This window comes from Gavia stellata, chromosome 4 (assembly GCF_030936135.1).
Source record: "Gavia stellata isolate bGavSte3 chromosome 4, bGavSte3.hap2, whole genome shotgun sequence".
NCBI lineage: Eukaryota > Metazoa > Chordata > Aves > Gaviiformes > Gaviidae > Gavia > Gavia stellata.
The window spans coordinates 71,964,570-71,971,951 of NC_082597.1; positions in this window are offsets into that span (position 1 = coordinate 71,964,570).

Below are 7,382 nucleotides of genomic sequence, written 5' to 3' on the forward strand. Positions count from 1 at the left end.
GTTTTGCAATTGGATTGATAAAGTTTTTCAAATGTAGTAGATCCATAGGACAAAAGATGTTTCATTAATGTAGCAATAAAGATTAACCCAGAAATATTGTTAACACGGCTGCCCAAGTTAATGATTTTAGAAGCTTTACTGACTGGGAGTTAAGTGCTTAGAGTTGAGCACTGAGTGTTTCTCACACTTCTTCGTGCACGTCAGCCTCTCGGAAGAGAGTCTTGCAGCATTTATTTTCAGCTTCTGCATGATGGTTAACTGAAGTGTCGAGTTCTGCAGGTCCTCCTGTGATAGCAGGAGCTAATGAAGCTGCTCGGTTTTAAAGAGCTTTTTAATCTATGTTAATACAGTGAAGAATATTATAGAAGCAATAATAATCATAGAGAAATTGATAATGACTAGAAATCAATGTCTGGCTTGTTAATTATAAAGCTTTTACTATAAAAAGAAATCATTTAGCAACTGCAATTAACCAGTTAGGAAGAATTTTTATTAGAAACTCCATTTAATGGGTCTTGTGGTTTTTAATGCACTGTCTGAATCATTGCTATTTTTACCTTAAATCCCTTCTCTGTTTTGATGGTCAGGATGCAAAACCAGGTGAAGATTAAAACTTCCGTATTTTTGCCTTAACAGAACAAAACATCTTTGCTTTCGTGCACAGCCATTCACCAAAACACATGGGTTGCCAGCCTCTCTGCTTTGCAAGGGTACACACGCACAGCTCCCATACAACAGGCGTGCTCTTCCTTCCAAAGGAGTTAGGGTCTAGTGCTACTGAAGACACAACAGAGAGGGTTCAAGGGGCAGCCAAACTCTCCAATGTCCCAGAAAATAATTCAAATAAAGGAAACGGAGGCTGCTGTAGGGCCAGTTTGCACAAAGTTGTTTAAATTAATCTCTGCGGGTTTTTCCTCTCTCTTTGGTGAAGCAAGAATAGGCTGCTGTTACGCTTCAGTCCCGAAGAAGGGCTGAGTGCCCAAAAGTTAATCTAGTTTTTTTCTAGCTATGCTATTTGATCTAATAAAAGATATTATCTGTCTTTAAGTTTTCTCTTTAAAAATATATGACTGGTTCTGCTACAAACACAAAATGCTGGTCAGATTTACTTGATTTCTGTAATTGTACATATTGTTTTAATCACATCTAAGTTCCTTTTCCAAACTTCTTTCAGTTCGTTTATATTGTTTACTCTGGAAAATTTCAGTTTTGACATAGCATTTACATAAAATAAGATGAAACACAGAACTGTTGCTTTTGTTTTGGCTCTTTGGGTTTATTAAAATCTCCAAGCTAACAAAACTGGACTGGTAGTAGCCTTGTTGGGCTGAAAATGTCTAAATGGGTCTCAAGGAAACTGACCTGCTATAGCATTGCTTTCATCATTTTGAATTACTGTTGTGCTTTCTCCCCCAAGCCTGCATCTTGGCTTAGTTAGGAGCTGGATCCAAGTTTGCCTAATGTTTTAGTTTGTTCCAGAATAATCTGTGAGAACTTGATGGAGATTGGAGCTACCCATGGAATGCCTGTCAGGCACTGACATGCAAGTCTTGAAAGCCCAGTCTCTCTAACAGACAACAGTGCTCTTGAACAGAGGCTGAATGTATCAATGTATCATATGAATGTAAACACTGCTGAATTGGATACTATACTCGATATATAACATGCCCACAAAACATCCAGTCACTATGATAGCTGCAAAGTTTTAGACTTTGAAGGTTTCACTTGAACTTCTGACTGCATTTCACGGTGGCAATAAAGGATGCTTCTGCTTTGCTCCTGCAGAGTTGTGATGGGGTACAACCTCTTTTGCATTCTAACTGAAGCTACTCATGCAACTTGTTATGTCTATAACTTAGAGTTTAAAGATACGATTTGACTGCACACCTTTGCATTGATTGGTTCTGCTTGCGAATCTACTGAATTTCATAGCCTGTTTCCCTATCTAACTTCAAGGTTTGGAAATACCCTGGGTATGCTTACGTTAAGCCAGGAAATACTGGGCTTGTATTGTATCCTCCAGGGCTCCCTGCTTAATAGTGTAAGAATTATGTTGCAGCACCTAAAAATAAAGACAATCTGAAACATGGAGCAAAGCTCTACTCATAAAAGCCCATGTACTCTATCTATAACTTCCAGGTGGTTTATGACCCATTAATTTTTTTTTCTGGGGCAGCTAGTCACTTTTATTTACCCAGGGGATTCACGTAAGGTATTGGTCTAAAAGTGTCAGAACTTAGTTTTCTGATAAAGAAATGGATGAGAGAATCTATGAGATTCCCATAGAAAAAGAAATTGCAGTATGTGTATAGGAGTCTGATTAAGAAAGCTAATGCTAAAGGGCTTCTTGCTTATCTAGCAAAGCTATGAGGAAATGTGATGAAACAAGAAGCTCCATGAAACATGTCCAGGTTTTCCTTTTCATCTGTAATGTGAAATTTACATCAGGTCTGATAAAAGGTTCATGAACCTCTCAAGAAAATCTCGTGTCAGGTGGTTGGATTTTTTTTGTTACTGACACTTTTCTAAAGAAACAAACAAACAAACAAACAAAATTTTTAAAAATCAATAATAAAGGCATCAATATAACAATTATTATCTCATGCACAAAAAGAGAGACAATTATATGTCTATTGCTTTGGGCTCTCAGCCTTTGGTGTTGTGGGTTTTTAAATAATTAATAACCTGTGTTATTATAGTTACTTTCTTTGAATGATGCCGTGCCATTAATACTTATTAATATATTCCTATTTCAATAATTTTTCTCAATCTAGAGCATATTTCTAAGTATAAATATTTGTCCCTGCATGAATCGGATATTTAGAATAAGTAGCTGAATTAAATCTTCTAGGTAACATCAACAAAGCGTGTGTTCATTTATTTGTTCAGTAAAAAGATATGTAGCCTTCTGAAAATGGGAATCTGACAAACCCTTATTTTCTGCAAAGTATTTGAAAGTATTGAGCCAACAGCTTTAGTAAGGCTGCTTATAGCAACCCCAGGCTAAATTTTGGTTCCTTGTCAGGTTTCTGTTTCAGGTGGTTATAATGTGCTTCTCAATTTTATTTCACAATTTTTTAAATCTGAAAATAGAACCAACACAGAACCAAATCCTAAGTGATCACGTGAGTGATGATAATACTCCTAACCTGCAGTATTTTGAGTGGAAAAAACCTTAGTGTTTGTGTCTTTTTTTCTCAGACACTGCTTCAAAGAAAGCATTCAGATAGCCTAGTGTTTCTGATGAATTTGGAGCTGTAATGGTTTATGTAAACTATATGACAGTGTCCATACTGGGATGCTTACTATCAAAATATTCTGCAAGACTCTGACTGAAAAAACTGGTAGGAAATGATTAAAATTGTTTCAAATCATGCATCTTTCAGAAAACTCAGACGCTTGTCTGGGTAGATCTCAAAAACTTAATGAATAATTTGTACCAGTTTTCAGGGAGGATGCTGCTACAAAATATGGAGGCAAAAGCAAAATAAGTACTGGGAATGAGGGCCTGAAACAGAAATGCATTCATCTGGGTTGGATGTGGATAAGATAATATCAGGTTAGCGGGACTAGATAATCTCCATCCCAAAATTGTACAGGAAATGGTGCATGACAAAGCAGGTCCAGTAGAAAGAAGTTTTAATAAACCATTTGAGCCAACAGTGGTACCATCTGACTGGAAAACAGCAAATGTAATATTCATACTGGGAAGGATTATGAAGGCATAATGCCAGCATTATTAGCTTTGAAGATTTTCCCTATCTCTCGCCAAACTATAAATCTGGTTTGGACCAGAGTAGGAGAAAGCTTGCCAGCAGAGAAGAACAGTAGACCCTAATGGGACTAAAGGGACCATCCTTCAAAAGAGGAGGAGTTGTCTGAGATCCAGGTCCTCTTCAGGGAGTAGGAATCTGAAAAAACTAGGGCCATCAGTCATCAAGGTATGATAAGGCTTTGTAAACTAGCTATTTTGGAAAACTGCCTTTTTTTTTTTTTCTGAGGTAAATTTATCCTTATTACATTCCTTTTTTGCAAGACAAAAAAAGAAATCCCAACCCTCTTAGATTTTGGAGGAACCCTTTGCCACTGTGTATAAGTATTAAAACTCCCCAAAAGAAGAACCACAGGTGTCCAGACTCTTTCAATCAGGCAGAATAACAGCAATAATCCTCAGAGTGCAGTAGCCCAAGCCCCCCTCTTCACAGGGCAGAGCCATGAGCACTGCTGCCCCAGACACGCATGCAGAGACAGGAAAGGAAGCAGCGGTGAAAGGATCCCTGCTGCCCTCACCGTACTGAGACACGCCAGCTTTCTACTGTGCTGGGGCAGGTATGCTTAGAAGAGCTCCTGTGACACTGGCTTCATGGATGTTATGATACACGAGAGGAAGGATGGTTTGGGAGTCAGGCACTGAAAAAGTGCCAGGCCGGGGCATAGGAGGTTCTTTATTGCTTCCCTTGGAAAATTGTGGATGTTATTGAGGGTAGTGGCTGCACTGAGGAATTTTCTAATATACTTACGCTGATATAATCCTCTCTGTGGATATCCTTATTCTGCTGTAGCAGTCTCCACCTGGAATCTTACCTGCTGATATAACTCCTAGACAAGACCCTAGTCTGTAATGTGCCCCAGTTACCCATCTATGAAATTAAAATTATGGCACCTCCATCCCTCACAGAGATGTCATTAGGATTAAATGCATTATAGACTGTGAGGCACTCAGGTAGTATAATGTAGTCCTAGAAGTACGATAAGGTGCAGAGGAGAAAAAATGTGTGCCTCTGTAAATCATAGCTCTAGCAGTGGCATGTCATACTCATGAGATGCAATCAGTTGAGCTCAGATCAAGTCTTGGTCACCAATGACCCAAATTGTGCCAGGTCTTTTCATGAGACTTTTTCCAGCTTTGAATCCTTCTCCAGAGTTTGGGGGGGTGGGGGAGTGGCGCAGAAACAAAGTTGGAATTGGTTTCCACTTTTATTTTAGTTCTTAGAAAGGGTGATGGAGAGAGTAGAAGAGTTCTCTGTTAGATGAGTGGGCAGATGAACTACAAGGAACTGTAAAAAACTGACCAAACAGAGGGATGCTCTAAGGACAAAATTAAGTGTTAGTGACTGAAAGGGTTTCCAGTCCTTTGGACAGTGTAGTGAAAAGTTTCACACAGGAATTTGAGTAATTCAAGCTGCATAAGTTCAGAAGAGATACCGTAGACCACAGAGATAACAGTGTGTATCCCTGGGGGCCCTGGCTGAGCAGGCCACTAACAGACAGATCCAAAAGATAGTGAATACCACCATTCTGATAATAACAACACTGAAAGAAAGGGAAAAGATTTCTTCTTCTTTTGATGAGGTGACACAACAGCTCAGGACCTCAGGATCTGAGGGGCTAGACAAAGAAAGGAGGGAAGGTTGGCAGGAGGGAGGAATTGTACTGCAGAATAGACAGAGGAGGACAGATGATTAACCCCTTTTATAGACAGTTCTTCAAAAGAAAAGGAGTATTCGTTGCTACATGCAAAGCCCCCACTACGACACACAACTAGTTTGCCCCGAATATTCTCCCCCATCAGAGAGCTGAGTTTGGTAATGCGGAGGCGGATGATCTGCCAAGGTATTGGCTGATGGGCACTGATTTTTGGGAAGCGGTTCTTCTACGTGGCCTTGATGCTGCAGAGTGAAGCTGCAGCGCGTGACAGGGGTGTTGTGCTGCCGCCTTAGGGTGTGTACCCCAGCAGCCCACTTACAACCATGGATGCAAAAAAGGCTTCTTCAAAATGTGTAAATCCTAGCCTCTAGGAGCATAAGGGCCTTCTGGAAGATGAGTGCACAGTTATAATCTGAAGTACCAACTTAAAACAGGGATTATTAGAGACAGATGAGAAAGCAGTAGCACATACAACTTCAACGTAGCTTACTCTTCTCCACTCGTGTCACTCCAGGGGACTTCATCTGGATTTGGGACTTCGGTCTTGTTTTAATGTTTTGGGGTGGTTAAGGATGTGCTGGCTAAATTTGGTTTAAAATATTTAAAAATGTTGAGCAAGAGCTATTAGAGAAAAGAAAAAGCTATGAGGCACTGACAAAACAGGAGAATATAAATCAGCTGTCCTTTGCTACATTCAGTGGTCTTAGTGGAGCAAAAGATGTAAACTCATGCTGCAGAAGAGACCTAAACCTTTACAATCTTCTGGTCTGTCGTTTAAGTCTTATTTTCTTCAGCTGCCTATTCCTATTTAGAGACCTTCTCATCTAGTTCCGATCTGTGTAAATAAAATTTCTGCCTCTGCCTTACTTCTCTTTATTGTTTCTATGAAAATGGAAAGTCCATTGAAATTCACTGCTATGCTGGATCTCACCCCCCGCTGAGGAAGCTGAATGCTAGGGCTCAGCGTTCCTGCCTGCCTTGAGCTCTGCGGATAATCCTTTTAAATGGAGGTTTGGAGACAGACTTATTTCTAAAGCGTTTGCAAGGGAGGGGGAAAGCATTTCAGGTCACAAACAAAGGGACCTGCTCGTTGTTGGGAACAGCAGAGGGGTCTGGCGTTGCTCTCCATCCCTCTCCAGCAGCAGCGTACAACGTGGCAACGGTCATTCTATTTTATATGGAGGTTTTGGCCCTGGAGTTTTTCCCAGCTGGGAAGTTCAACCAGAAAGATTCAGTTGGGATAACTGCAGGGGAAAATATTTCCCATAGTGGCACTTTTGGAAGCCTTTGGGAGCGTGCGGCAAGAGTCCACTGGGACCCTTTGCAGCGCAAGTGGCCGGAGCATGTGTCCTCTCTTACGGCTCCTAAGCTTGTGTAGAAATGTGAACTGATGCTATTAGGCAGTTTGCTCTGCACGTCAGAAGTGGTTTCATTTCAGCTTATTGCGAAAAGATTTCAAAAAATACATTGATACTCTTGAGTTAAAAGTTATGTATTTTTCTATGCTTATTGTAAGTGCTAGCTAGGATAGCAAGTAAGAGGCTGTTCAGAAAGATGTTTACGCACCTGTGTGTGTTTATATATGTTTCTGTGATTGGACACTACAGTGTCTACTGAAAACAGAAATATATTAAAACAGAAGATGTTTTAGCCTCTGTAGATTTGATGCAATAGTGTTAAGCTTGCTTTATGGGCTCCATTTATGAGTATGCTGAAAAATTAACTTTTATCCTGCTAAAACATACTCTCTGCAGCTCTAAATTAGAAAAAAGGACAGATTAATGAGGTGAAATATTAACTCCGGAGTGTAAGAATCGCTACCCGTGGACATGTTTGTTCATTTAAAACCAATATTTTCATTCTATCAGCAGCAAAGAAACTCATTGCCCTTATTGTAATGCCAAGGATGGGAGATTTCATTCAAATTAAGCACTGCAGGTTTTTAAAAGACACTG